A 14,163-nucleotide genomic window follows, 5' to 3' on the forward strand; every position below is an offset into this window, starting at 1 on the left:
AAGCATTGGTGTCGAGGTCTCATGGGCCTTAGTGACCGGCTGTCTGATGAAATTCTGCATTGCACAGTATGCATGCCAGACCCACGCTGCCACCACTGCAAAGTCAGGCTGGTCTGAGGGTCTGAAATGTCCCCAGCAATCTGCCATCAGGAACCGGAGCTGGTGAGTTACACTTACCTGGGGTAATGGGCGGCATTAGTGTCCAGGGTGCAGGGGCCCTTAGTGGCCGGCTGTCTGCTCAAATTCTGCATTGCTCAGGATCCCTCCCAGCACCAAGCTGCCACCTGTGCCTCCAGCCACCTGACTCCAGCCACCTGACTCCAGCCACCTGACTCCAGCCACCTGCCATCAGGAACCTGAGCTGGTGGGTTGTGCTTACCTGTGTAAAGGGCAGCATTTCTGTTGAGAGCCCAGGGGCCCTTTGTGGCCGGCTGCCTCCTCAAATTCTGCATTGCGCAGGATGCCTCCCGGACCCAAGCTGTCACCGCCGCAGAGTCAGGCTGCTTTGAGGGTTCAAAATGTCCCTAGCAACGTGCCATCAAGAACCTGAGCTGGTGAGTATACACTTCCCTGTGTAAAGGGCGGCGTTGGTGTCCAGGAATCAGGGGCCCTTAGTGGCAGGCTGCCTGCTGAAACTCTGCATTGCGCAGGATGCCTCCCAGACCCAAGCTGCCACCACCGCAGGATTCGTCTGGTTTCAGATTCCCAAATGGCCCCAGCAATCTTCCATCACGAACCTGAGCTGGTGAGTTACTCTTACATGTGTAAAGGGCAGCACTTCTGTTCAGAGGTCAGGGGCCCTTTGTGGCCGGCTGCCTGCTGAAATTCTCCATTGCGTAGGATGCCCCCCGGACCTAAGCTGCCACCACCGCAGAGTCCGGCTGGATTTTAGGTCCCAAATGGCCCTGTCAATCTGCCATCAGGAAGCTGAGCTGGTGAGTTACACTTCCCTGTGTAATGGGCGGCATTGGTGTCCAGGGTCCTGGGGCCCGTAGTGAACCCCTGGTTCATGAAGTTCTTCACTGCGCAGGATGACTCCCAGCCCCAAGCTGCTTCCTGTGCTGAGCTGAGCTTGTTTGAGAGTCCCAAGCCCCTCAAGCAATATGCCACCAGGGCCCTGGGCGTCTGAGTTTTGCTTAACTGGAGAAAGGGTCAGCCTTAGTTTTCGGGAGCCTGTGGCCAAGAGGGGCTGGCCGTCTGCCTGCTGAAATTCTGCATTGCACAGGATGCCTCCCGGACCCAAGCTGCCAGTACCGCAGAGTCAGGCTGGTTTGAGGGTCCAAATATCCCCAGCAATCTGCCATCAGGAACCGGAGCTGGTGAGTTACACTTCCCTGTGTAAAGGGAAGCATTGGTGTCAAGGTCTCATGGGCCCTTAGTGACCGGCTGTCTGCTGAAATTCTGCATTGCACAGTATGCATGCCAGACCCACGCTGCCACCACTGCAAAGTCAGGCTGGTCTGAGGGTCTGAAATGTCCCCAGCAATCTGCCATCAGGAACCGGAGCTGGTGAGTTACACTTACCTGGGGTAACAGGCGGCATTAGTGTCCAGGGCGCAGAGGCCCTTAGTGGCCGGCTGTCTGCTCAAACTCTGCATTGCTCAGGATCCCTCCCAGCACCAAGCTGCCACCTGTGCCTAGTTGATCTTGTTTGAGACTGCAAAGCACCTCCAGCCATCTGAAACTAGGAACCTTGGCTGCTGAGTTTTGCTTACCTGGGAAGAGGGACTGCACTAGTGTTCAGGAGCGTCTGGTTCAGAGGGGCCAGCTGTCTGTCATCTGAAATTCTGCATTGCACAGGATGCCTCCCAGACGCCAGCTGCCAGCACTGCAAAGTCAGGCTGCTTTGAAGGTTCAAAATGTCCCCAGCAACGTGCCATCAGGAACCTGAGCTGGTGAGTTACACATACCTGGGGCAATGGGGGGCATTTGCGTCCAGTGCCCGGGGGCCCTTAGTGGCCGGCTGGCTCCTCATATTCTGCATTGCACAGGATGCCTCCCGGAACCCAGCTGCCACCACCGCAGTGTCTGGCTGGTTTGAGGGTGCCAAGTGGCCCCAGCAATGTTCCATCAAGAACCTGAGCTGGTGAGTTACACTTCCCTGTGTAAAGGGCGGCATTGGTGTCCAGGGTCCTGGGGCCCTTAGTGAACGCCTGGCTCATGAAATTCTTCACTGTGCAGGATGACTCCCAGCCCCAAGATGCTTCCTGTGCTGAGTTGAGCTTGTTTGATCGTCCCAAGCCCCTCAAGCAATATGCCACCAGGACCCTGGGCGTCTGAGTTTTGCTTAACTGGAGAAAGGGTCAGCCTTAGTTTTCAGGAGCCTCTGGCCAAGAGGGGCTGGGTGTCTGCTTGCTGAAATTCTGCATTTTGCAGGATACTTCTGAGACCCAAGCTGCCACCTCTGTAAAGTCAGGCAGGTTTGAGAGTCCCAAGTGACTCCAGCCACCTGCCCTCAGGAACCTGAGCTGGTGGGTTACGTTTACCTGTGTAAAGGGCAGCATTTCTGTTGAGAGCCCAGGGGCCATTTGTGGCCGGCTGCCTCCTCAAATTCTGCATTGCGCAGGATGCCACCCGGACACAAGCTGTCACCGCCGCAGAGTCAGGCTGCTTTGAGGGTTCAAAATGTCCCCAGCAATGTGCCATCAGGAACCTGAGCTGGTGAGTTACACTTCCCTGTGTAAAGGGCGGCGTTGGTGTCCAGGAATCAGGGGCCCTTAGTGGCAGGCTGCCTGCTGAAACTCTGCATTGCGCAGGATGCCTCCCAGACCCAAGCTGCCACCACCGCAGGATCCGTCTGGTTTCAGATTCCCAAATGGCCCCAGCAATCTTCCATCACGAACCTGAGCTGGTGAGTTACCCTTACCTGTGTAAAGGGCAGCACTTCTGTTCAGAGGTCAAGGGCCCTTTGTGGCCGGCTGCCTGCTGAAATTCTCCATTGGGTAGGATGCCCCCCGGACCTAAGCTGCCACCACCGCAGAGTCAGGCTGGATTTTAGGTCCCAAATGGCTCTGTCAATCTGCCATCAGGAACCTGAGCTGGTGAGTTACACTTCCCTGTGTAATGGGCGGCATTGGTGTCCAGGGTCCTGGGGCCCTTAGTGAACGCCTGGCTCATGAAATTCTTCACTGCGAAGGATGACTCCCAGCCCCAAGCTGCTTCCTGTGCTGAGTTGAGCTTGTTTGAGCGTCCCAAGCCCCTCAAGCAATATGCCACCAGGACCCTGGGCGTCTGAGTTTTGCTTAACTGGAGAAAGGGTCAGCCTTAGTTTTCGGGAGCCTCTGGCCAAGAGGGGCTGGCCGTCTGCCTGCTGAAATTCTGCATTTTGCAGGATACCTCTGAGACCCAAGCTTCCACCTCTGTAAAGTCAGGCAGGTTTGAGAGTCCCAAGTGACTCCAGCCACCTGCCCTCAGGAACCTGAGCTGGTGGGTTACGCTTACCTGTGTAAAGGGCAGCATTTCTGTTGAGAGCCCAGGGGCCCTTTGTGGCCGTCTGCCTGCTGAAATTCTGCATTGCGCAGGAGGCCTCCCGGACCCAAGCTGTCACCGCCGCACAGTCAGGCTGCTTTGAGGGTGCCAAATGGCCCCATTAATCTGCCATCAGGAACCGGAGCTGTTGAGTTACACTTACCTGGGGTAATGGGCGGCATTAGTGTCCAGGGCACAGGGGCCCTTAGTGGCCGGCTGTCTTTTCAAATTCTGCATTGCTCAGGATCCCTCCCAGCACCAAGCTGCCACCTGTGCCTAGTTGATCTTGTTTGAGACTGCAAAGCACGTCCAGCCATCTGAAACTAGGAACCTTGGCTGCTGAGTTTTGCTTACCTGGGAAGAGGGACTGCACTAGTGTTCAGGAGCGTCTGGTTCAGAGGGGCCAGCTGTCTGTCATCTGAAAGTCTGCATTGCACAGGATGCCTCCCAGACGCCAGCTGCCAGCACTGCAAAGTCAGGCTGCTTTGAAGGTTCAAAATGTCCCCAGCAATGTGCCATCAGGAACCTGAGCTGGTGAGTTACACTTCCCTGTGTAAAGGGCGGTGTTGGTGTCCAGGAATCAGGGGCCCTTAGTGGCAGGCTGCCTGCTGAAACTCTGCATTGCGCAGCAGGCCTTCCGGACCCAAGCTGCCACCACGGCAAAGTCAGGCTGGTTTGAGGGTCCCATATGGGTCCAGCTATCTTCTCTCAGGAGCCTGGGCTGCTGAGATTTCTTTTTCTGGGAAAGGGCTGGCCTTGTTGTTCAGGAGCCCTTGCCTGGAGTGGCCGGCTGCGTGCTGAAATTCTGTCTTGCGCAGGGTGCATCCCAGGCCCAAGGTGGCACCAGTTCAAACTCCCGCCGCTTTGTCCTCGGCACGTGTCCCCTGCTACCTGCCATCAGGGACCTGGGCGTCTGAGTTACACTTAGCTTTTTAAAGGACTAGCATTGGTCTTCAGGCCCAAGGGCCCTTAGTGGCTGGCTGCCTGCAGAAATTCCGCATTGCGCAGGATACCTCTGAGACCGAAGCTGCCACCTCCGTCAAGTCAGGCAGGTTTGAGAGTCCCAAGTGACTCCAGCCACCTGCCATCAGGAACCTGAGCTGGTGGGTTACGCTTACCTGTGTAAAGGGCAGCATTTCTGTTGAGAGCCCAGGGGCCCTTTGTGGCCATCTGCCTGCTGATATTCTGCATTGCGCAGGACGCCTCCCGGACCCAAGCTGCCAGCACCGCAGAGTCTGGCTGCTTTGAGGGTCCGAAATATCCCCAGCAATCTGCCATCAGGAACCAGAGCTGGTGAGTTACACTTCCCTGTGTAAAGGGAAGCATTGGCGTCGAGGACTCATGGGCCCTTAGTGACCGGCTGTCTGCTGAAATTCTGCATTGCGCAGGATGCCTCCCGGATCCACGCTGCCACCACCGCAGAGTCAGGCTGGATTTTAGGTCCCAAATGGCTCTGTCAATCTGCCATCAGGAACCTGAGCTGGTGAGTTACACTTCCCTGTGTAATGGGCGGCATTGGTGTCCAGGGTCCTGGGGCCCTTAGTGAACGCCTGGCTCATGAAATTCTTCACTGCGCAGGATGACTCCCAGCCCCAAGCTGCTTCCTGTGCTGAGTTGAGCTTGTTTGAGCGTCCCAAGCCCCTCAAGCAATATGCCACCAGGACCCTGGGCGTCTGAGTTTTGCTTAACTGGAGAAAGGGTCAGCCTTAGTTTTCGGGAGCCTGTGGCCAAGAGGGGCTGGCCGTCTGCCTGCTGAAATTCTGCATTGCACAGGATGCCTCCCGGACCCAAGCTGCCAGCACGGCAGAGTCAGGCTGGTTTGAGGGTCCGAAATATCCCCAGCAATCTGCCATCAGGAACCGGAGGTGGTGAGTTACACTTCCCTGTGTAAAGGGAAGCATTGGTGTCGAGGTCTCATGGGCCCTTAGTGACCGGCTGTCTGATGAAATTCTGCATTGCACAGTATGCATGCCAGACCCACGCTGCCACCACTGCAAAGTCAGGCTGGTCTGAGGGTCTGAAATGTCCCCAGCAATCTGCCATCAGGAACCGGAGCTGGTGAGTTACACTTACCTGGGGTAACAGGCGGCATTAGTGTCCAGGGCGCAGAGGCCCTTAGTGGCCGGCTGTCTGCTCAAACTCTGCATTGCTCAGGATCCCTCCCAGCACCAAGCTGCCACCTGTGCCTAGTTGATCTTGTTTGAGACTGCAAAGCACGTCCAGCCATCTGAAACTAGGAACCTTGGCTGCTGAGTTTTGCTTACTTGGGAAGAGGGACTGCACTAGTGTTCAGGAGCGTCTGGTTCAGAGGGGCCAGCTGTCTGTCATCTGAAATTCTGCATTGCACAGGATGCCTCCCAGACCCCAGCTGCCAGCACTGCAAAGTCAGGCTGCTTTGAAGGTTCAAAATGTCCCCAGCAACGTGCCATCAGGAACCTGAGCTGGTGAGTTACACATACCTGGGGCAATGGGGGGCATTTGCGTCCAGTGCCCGGGGGCCCTTAGTGGCCGGCTGGCTCCTCATATTCTGCATTGCACAGGATGCCTCCCGGAACCCAGCTGCCACCACCGCAGTGTCTGGCTGGTTTGAGGGTGCCAAGTGGCCCCAGCAATGTTCCATCAAGAACCTGAGCTGGTGAGTTACACTTCCCTGTGTAAAGGGCGGCATTGGTGTCCAGGGTCCTGGGGCCCTTAGTGAACGCCTGGCTCATGAAATTCTTCACTGTGCAGGATGACTCCCAGCCCCAAGCTGCTTCCTGTGCTGAGTTGAGCTTGTTTGAGCGTCCCAAGCCCCTCAAGCAATATGCCACCAGGACCCTGGGCGTCTGAGTTTTGCTTAACTGGAGAAAGGGTCAGCCTTAGTTTTCAGGAGCCTCTGGCCAAGAGGGGCTGGGTGTCTGCTTGCTGAAATTCTGCATTTTGCAGGATACTTCTGAGACCCAAGCTGCCACCTCTGTAAAGTCAGGCAGGTTTGAGAGTCCCAAGTGACTCCAGCCACCTGCCCTCAGGAACCTGAGCTGGTGGGTTACGTTTACCTGTGTAAAGGGCAGCATTTCTGTTGAGAGCCCAGGGGCCCTTTGTGGCCGGCTGCCTCTTCAAATTCTGCATTGCGCAGGATGCCACCCGGACACAAGCTGTCACCGCCGCAGAGTCAGGCTGCTTTGAGGGTTCAAAATGTCCCCAGCAATGTGCCATCAGGAACCTGAGCTGGTGAGTTACACTTCCCTGTGTAAAGGGCGGCGTTGGTGTCCAGGAATCAGGGGCCCTTAGTGGCAGGCTGCCTGCTGAAACTCTGCATTGCGCAGGATGCCTCCCAGACCCAAGCTGCCACCACCGCAGGATCCGTCTGGTTTCAGATTCCCAAATGGCCCCAGCAATCTTCCATCACGAACCTGAGCTGGTGAGTTACCCTTACCTGTGTAAAGGGCAGCACTTCTGTTCAGAGGTCAAGGGCCCTTTGTGGCCGGCTGCCTGCTGAAATTCTCCATTGGGTAGGATGCCCCCCGGACCTAAGCTGCCACCACCGCAGAGTCAGGCTGGATTTTAGGTCCCAAATGGCTCTGTCAATCTGCCATCAGGAACCTGAGCTGGTGAGTTACACTTCCCTGTGTAATGGGCGGCATTGGTGTCCAGGGTCCTGGGGCCCTTAGTGAACGCCTGGCTCATGAAATTCTTCACTGCGAAGGATGACTCCCAGCCCCAAGCTGCTTCCTGTGCTGAGCTGAGCTTGTTTGAGCGTCCCAAGCCCCTCAAGCAATATGCCACCAGGACCCTGGGCGTCTGAGTTTTGCTTAACTGGAGAAAGGGTCAGCCTTAGTTTTCGGGAGCCTCTGGCCAAGAGGGGCTGGCCGTCTGCCTGCTGAAATTCTGCATTGTGCAGGATACCTCTGAGACCCAAGCTTCCACCTCTGTAAAGTCAGGCAGGTTTGAGAGTCCCAAGTGACTCCAGCCACCTGCCCTCAGGAACCTGAGCTGGTGGGTTACGCTTACCTGTGTAAAGGGCAGCATTTCTGTTGAGAGCCCAGGGGCCCTTTGTGGCCGTCTGCCTGCTGAAATTCTGCATTGCGCAGGAGGCCTCCCGGACCCAAGCTGTCACCGCCGCACAGTCAGGCTGCTTTGAGGGTGCCAAATGGCCCCATTAATCTGCCATCAGGAACCGGAGCTGGTGAGTTACACTTACCTGGGGTAATGGGCGGCATTAGTGTCCAGGGCACAGGGGCCCTTAGTGGCCGGCTGTCTGCTCAAATTCTGCATTGCTCAGGATCCCTCCCAGCACCAAGCTGCCACCTGTGCCTAGTTGATCTTGTTTGAGACTGCAAAGCACGTCCAGCCATCTGAAACTAGGAACCTTGGCTGCTGAGTTTTGCTTACCTGGGAAGAGGGACTGCACTAGTGTTCAGGAGCGTCTGGTTCAGAGGGGCCAGCTGTCTGTCATCTGAAAGTCTGCATTGCACAGGATGCCTCCCAGACGCCAGCTGCCAGCACTGCAAAGTCAGGCTGCTTTGAAGGTTGAAAATGTCCCCAGCAATGTGCCATCAGGAACCTGAGCTGGTGAGTTACACTTCCCTGTGTAAAGGGCGGTGTTGGTGTCCAGGAATCAGGGGCCCTTAGTGGCAGGCTGCCTGCTGAAACTCTGCATTGCGCAGCAGGCCTTCCGGACCCAAGCTGCCACCACGGCAAAGTCAGGCTGGTTTGAGGGTCCCATATGGGTCCAGCAATCTTCTCTCAGGAGCCTGGGCTGCTGAGATTTCTTTTTCTGGGAAAGGGCTGGCCTTGTTGTTCAGGAGCCCTTGCCTGGAGTGGCCGGCTGCGTGCTGAAATTCTGTCTTGCGCAGGGTGCATCCCAGGCCCAAGGTGGCACCAGTTCAAACTCCCGCCGCTTTGTCCTCGGCACGTGTCCCCTGCTACCTGCCATCAGGGACCTGGGCGTCTGAGTTACACTTAGCTTTTTAAAGAACTAGCATTGGTCTTCAGGCCCAAGGGCCCTTAGTGGCTGGCTGCCTGCAGAAATTCCGCATTGCGCAGGATACCTCTGAGACCGAAGCTGCCACCTCCGAAAGTCAGGCAGGTTTGAGAGTCCCAAGTGACTCCAGCCACCTGCCATCAGGAACCTGAGCTGGTGGGTTACGCTTACCTGTGTAAAGGGCAGCATTTCTGTTGAGAGCCCAGGGGCCCTTTGTGGCCATCTGCCTGCTGATATTCTGCATTGCGCAGGACGCCTCCCGGACCCAAGCTGCCAGCACCGCAGAGTCTGGCTGCTTTGAGGGTCCGAAATATCCCCAGCAATCTGCCATCAGGAACCAGAGCTGGTGAGTTACACTTCCCTGTGTAAAGGGAAGCATTGGCGTCGAGGACTCATGGGCCCTTAGTGACCGGCTGTCTGCTGAAATTCTGCATTGCGCAGGATGCCTCCCGGATCCACGCTGCCACCACCGCAAAGTCAGGCTGGTCTGAGGGTCTGAAATGTCCCCAGCAATCTGTCATCAGGTACCGGAGCTGGTGAGTTACACTTACCTGGGGTAATGGGCGGCATTAGTGTCCAGGGCACAGGGGCCCTTAGTGGCCGGCTGTCTGCTCAAATTCTGCATTGCTCAGGATCCCTCCCAGCACCAAGCTGCCACCTGTGCCTAGCTGATCTTGTTTGAGACTGCAAAGCACCTCCAGCCATCTGAAACTAGGAACCTTGGCTGCTGAGTTTTGCTTACCTGGGAAGAGGGACTGCACTAGTGTTCAGGAGCCTCTGGTCCAGAGGGGCCAGCTGTCTGTCATCTGAAATTCTGCATTGCACAGGATGCCTCCCGGACCCCAGCTGCCAGCACTGCAAAGTCAGGCTGCTTTGAAGGTTGAAAATGTCCCCAGCAACGTGCCATCAGGAACCTGAGCTGGTGAGTTACACTTACCTGGGGCAATGGGGGGCATTTGCGTCCAGTGCCCGGGGGCCCTTAGTGGCCGGCTGGCTCCTCATATTCTGCATTGCACAGGATGCCTCCCGGAACCCAGCTGCCACCACCGCAGTGTCTGGCTGGTTTGAGGGTGCCAAGTGGCCCCAGCAATGTTCCATCAAGAACCTGAGCTGGTGAGTTATACTTCCCTGTGTAAAGGGCGGCAATGGTGTCCAGGGTCCTGGGGCCCTTAGTGAACGCCTGGCTCATGAAATTCTTCACTGCGCAGGATGACTCCCAGCCCCAAGCTGCTTCCTGTGCTGAGCTGAGCTTGTTTGAGAGTCCCAAGCCCCTCAAGAAATATGCCACCAGGAACCTGGGCGTCTGAGTTTTGCTTAACTGGAGAAAGAGTCAGCCTTAATTTTCAGGAGCCTCTGGCCAAGAGGGGCTGGCCGTCTGCCTGCTGAAATTCTGCATTTTGCAGGATACCTCTGAGACCCAAGCTGCCACCTCCGTCAAGTCAGGCAGGTTTGAGAGTCCCAAGTGACTCCAGCCACCTGCCATCAGGAACCTGAGCTGGTGGGTTGGGCTTACCTGTGTAAAGGGCAGCATTTCTGTTGAGAGCCCAGGGACCCTTTGTGGCCGGCTGCCTCCTCAAATTCTGCATTGCGCAGGATGCCTCCCGGACCCAAGCTGTCACCGCCGCAGAGTCAGGCTGCTTTGAGGGTTCAAAATGTCCCTAGCAACGTGCCATCAAGAACCTGAGCTGGTGAGTTACACTTCCCTGTGTAAAGGGCGGCGTTGGTGTCCAGGAATCAGGGGCCCTTAGTGGCAGGCTGCCTGCTGAAACTCTGCATTGCGCAGGATGCCTCCCAGACCCAAGCTGCCACCACCGCAGGATTCGTCTGGTTTCAGATTCCCAAATGGCCCCAGCAATCTTCCATCACGAACCTGAGCTGGTGAGTTACTCTTACATGTGTAAAGGGCAGCACTTCTGTTCAGAGGTCAGGGGCCCTTTGTGGCCGGCTGCCTGCTGAAATTCTCCATTGCGTAGGATGCCCCCCGGACCTAAGCTGCCACCACCGCAGAGTCCGGCTGGATTTTAGGTCCCAAATGGCCCTGTCAATCTGCCATCAGGAAGCTGAGCTGGTGAGTTACACTTCCCTGTGTAATGGGCGGCATTGGTGTCCAGGGTCCTGGGGCCCGTAGTGAACCCCTGGTTCATGAAGTTCTTCACTGCGCAGGATGACTCCCAGCCCCAAGCTGCTTCCTGTGCTGAGCTGAGCTTGTTTGAGAGTCCCAAGCCCCTCAAGCAATATGCCACCAGGGCCCTGGGCGTCTGAGTTTTGCTTAACTGGAGAAAGGGTCAGCCTTAGTTTTCGGGAGCCTGTGGCCAAGAGGGGCTGGCCGTCTGCCTGCTGAAATTCTGCATTGCACAGGATGCCTCCCGGACCCAAGCTGCCAGTACCGCAGAGTCAGGCTGGTTTGAGGGTCCAAATATCCCCAGCAATCTGCCATCAGGAACCGGAGCTGGTGAGTTACACTTCCCTGTGTAAAGGGAAGCATTGGTGTCAAGGTCTCATGGGCCCTTAGTGACCGGCTGTCTGCTGAAATTCTGCATTGCACAGTATGCATGCCAGACCCACGCTGCCACCACTGCAAAGTCAGGCTGGTCTGAGGGTCTGAAATGTCCCCAGCAATCTGCCATCAGGAACCGGAGCTGGTGAGTTACACTTACCTGGGGTAACAGGCGGCATTAGTGTCCAGGGCGCAGAGGCCCTTAGTGGCCGGCTGTCTGCTCAAACTCTGCATTGCTCAGGATCCCTCCCAGCACCAAGCTGCCACCTGTGCCTAGTTGATCTTGTTTGAGACTGCAAAGCACCTCCAGCCATCTGAAACTAGGAACCTTGGCTGCTGAGTTTTGCTTACCTGGGAAGAGGGACTGCACTAGTGTTCAGGAGCGTCTGGTTCAGAGGGGCCAGCTGTCTGTCATCTGAAATTCTGCATTGCACAGGATGCCTCCCAGACGCCAGCTGCCAGCACTGCAAAGTCAGGCTGCTTTGAAGGTTGAAAATGTCCCCAGCAACGTGCCATCAGGAACCTGAGCTGGTGAGTTACACATACCTGGGGCAATGGGGGGCATTTGCGTCCAGTGCCCGGGGGCCCTTAGTGGCCGGCTGGCTCCTCATATTCTGCATTGCACAGGATGCCTCCCGGAACCCAGCTGCCACCACCGCAGTGTCTGGCTGGTTTGAGGGTGCCAAGTGGCCCCAGCAATGTTCCATCAAGAACCTGAGCTGGTGAGTTACACTTCCCTGTGTAAAGGGCGGCATTGGTGTCCAGGGTCCTGGGGCCCTTAGTGAACGCCTGGCTCATGAAATTCTTCACTGTGCAGGATGACTCCCAGCCCCAAGATGCTTCCTGTGCTGAGTTGAGCTTGTTTGATCGTCCCAAGCCCCTCAAGCAATATGCCACCAGGACCCTGGGCGTCTGAGTTTTGCTTAACTGGAGAAAGGGTCAGCCTTAGTTTTCAGGAGCCTCTGGCCAAGAGGGGCTGGGTGTCTGCTTGCTGAAATTCTGCATTTTGCAGGATACTTCTGAGACCCAAGCTGCCACCTCTGTAAAGTCAGGCAGGTTTGAGAGTCCCAAGTGACTCCAGCCACCTGCCCTCAGGAACCTGAGCTGGTGGGTTACGTTTACCTGTGTAAAGGGCAGCATTTCTGTTGAGAGCCCAGGGGCCATTTGTGGCCGGCTGCCTCCTCAAATTCTGCATTGCGCAGGATGCCACCCGGACACAAGCTGTCACCGCCGCAGAGTCAGGCTGCTTTGAGGGTTCAAAATGTCCCCAGCAATGTGCCATCAGGAACCTGAGCTGGTGAGTTACACTTCCCTGTGTAAAGGGCGGCGTTGGTGTCCAGGAATCAGGGGCCCTTAGTGGCAGGCTGCCTGCTGAAACTCTGCATTGCGCAGGATGCCTCCCAGACCCAAGCTGCCACCACCGCAGGATCCGTCTGGTTTCAGATTCCCAAATGGCCCCAGCAATCTTCCATCACGAACCTGAGCTGGTGAGTTACCCTTACCTGTGTAAAGGGCAGCACTTCTGTTCAGAGGTCAAGGGCCCTTTGTGGCCGGCTGCCTGCTGAAATTCTCCATTGGGTAGGATGCCCCCCGGACCTAAGCTGCCACCACCGCAGAGTCAGGCTGGATTTTAGGTCCCAAATGGCTCTGTCAATCTGCCATCAGGAACCTGAGCTGGTGAGTTACACTTCCCTGTGTAATGGGCGGCATTGGTGTCCAGGGTCCTGGGGCCCTTAGTGAACGCCTGGCTCATGAAATTCTTCACTGCGAAGGATGACTCCCAGCCCCAAGCTGCTTCCTGTGCTGAGTTGAGCTTGTTTGAGCGTCCCAAGCCCCTCAAGCAATATGCCACCAGGACCCTGGGCGTCTGAGTTTTGCTTAACTGGAGAAAGGGTCAGCCTTAGTTTTCGGGAGCCTCTGGCCAAGAGGGGCTGGCCGTCTGCCTGCTGAAATTCTGCATTTTGCAGGATACCTCTGAGACCCAAGCTTCCACCTCTGTAAAGTCAGGCAGGTTTGAGAGTCCCAAGTGACTCCAGCCACCTGCCCTCAGGAACCTGAGCTGGTGGGTTACGCTTACCTGTGTAAAGGGCAGCATTTCTGTTGAGAGCCCAGGGGCCCTTTGTGGCCGTCTGCCTGCTGAAATTCTGCATTGCGCAGGAGGCCTCCCGGACCCAAGCTGTCACCGCCGCAGAGTCAGGCTGCTTTGAGGGTGCCAAATGGCCCCATTAATCTGCCATCAGGAACCGGAGCTGGTGAGTTACACTTACCTGGGGTAATGGGCGGCATTAGTGTCCAGGGCACAGGGGCCCTTAGTGGCCGGCTGTCTGCTCAAATTCTGCATTGCTCAGGATCCCTCCCAGCACCAAGCTGCCACCTGTGCCTAGTTGATCTTGTTTGAGACTGCAAAGCACGTCCAGCCATCTGAAACTAGGAACCTTGGCTGCTGAGTTTTGCTTACCTGGGAAGAGGGACTGCACTAGTGTTCAGGAGCGTCTGGTTCAGAGGGGCCAGCTGTCTGTCATCTGAAAGTCTGCATTGCACAGGATGCCTCCCAGACGCCAGCTGCCAGCACTGCAAAGTCAGGCTGCTTTGAAGGTTCAAAATGTCCCCAGCAATGTGCCATCAGGAACCTGAGCTGGTGAGTTACACTTCCCTGTGTAAAGGGCGGTGTTGGTGTCCAGGAATCAGGGGCCCTTAGTGGCAGGCTGCCTGCTGAAACTCTGCATTGCGCAGCAGGCCTTCCGGACCCAAGCTGCCACCACGGCAAAGTCAGGCTGGTTTGAGGGTCCCATATGGGTCCAGCTATCTTCTCTCAGGAGCCTGGGCTGCTGAGATTTCTTTTTCTGGGAAAGGGCTGGCCTTGTTGTTCAGGAGCCCTTGCCTGGAGTGGCCGGCTGCGTGCTGAAATTCTGTCTTGCGCAGGGTGCATCCCAGGCCCAAGGTGGCACCAGTTCAAACTCCCGCCGCTTTGTCCTCGGCACGTGTCCCCTGCTACCTGCCATCAGGGACCTGGGCGTCTGAGTTACACTTAGCTTTTTAAAGGACTAGCATTGGTCTTCAGGCCCAAGGGCCCTTAGTGGCTGGCTGCCTGCAGAAATTCCGCATTGCGCAGGATACCTCTGAGACCGAAGCTGCCACCTCCGTCAAGTCAGGCAGGTTTGAGAGTCCCAAGTGACTCCAGCCACCTGCCATCAGGAACCTGAGCTGGTGGGTTACGCTTACCTGTGTAAAGGGC

Source organism: Melozone crissalis, unplaced genomic scaffold (genome assembly GCF_028551555.1).
Source record: "Melozone crissalis strain CALT ecotype California unplaced genomic scaffold, PUWL_Pcris_2 ptg000140l_1, whole genome shotgun sequence".
Classification (NCBI taxonomy): domain Eukaryota; kingdom Metazoa; phylum Chordata; class Aves; order Passeriformes; family Passerellidae; genus Melozone; species Melozone crissalis.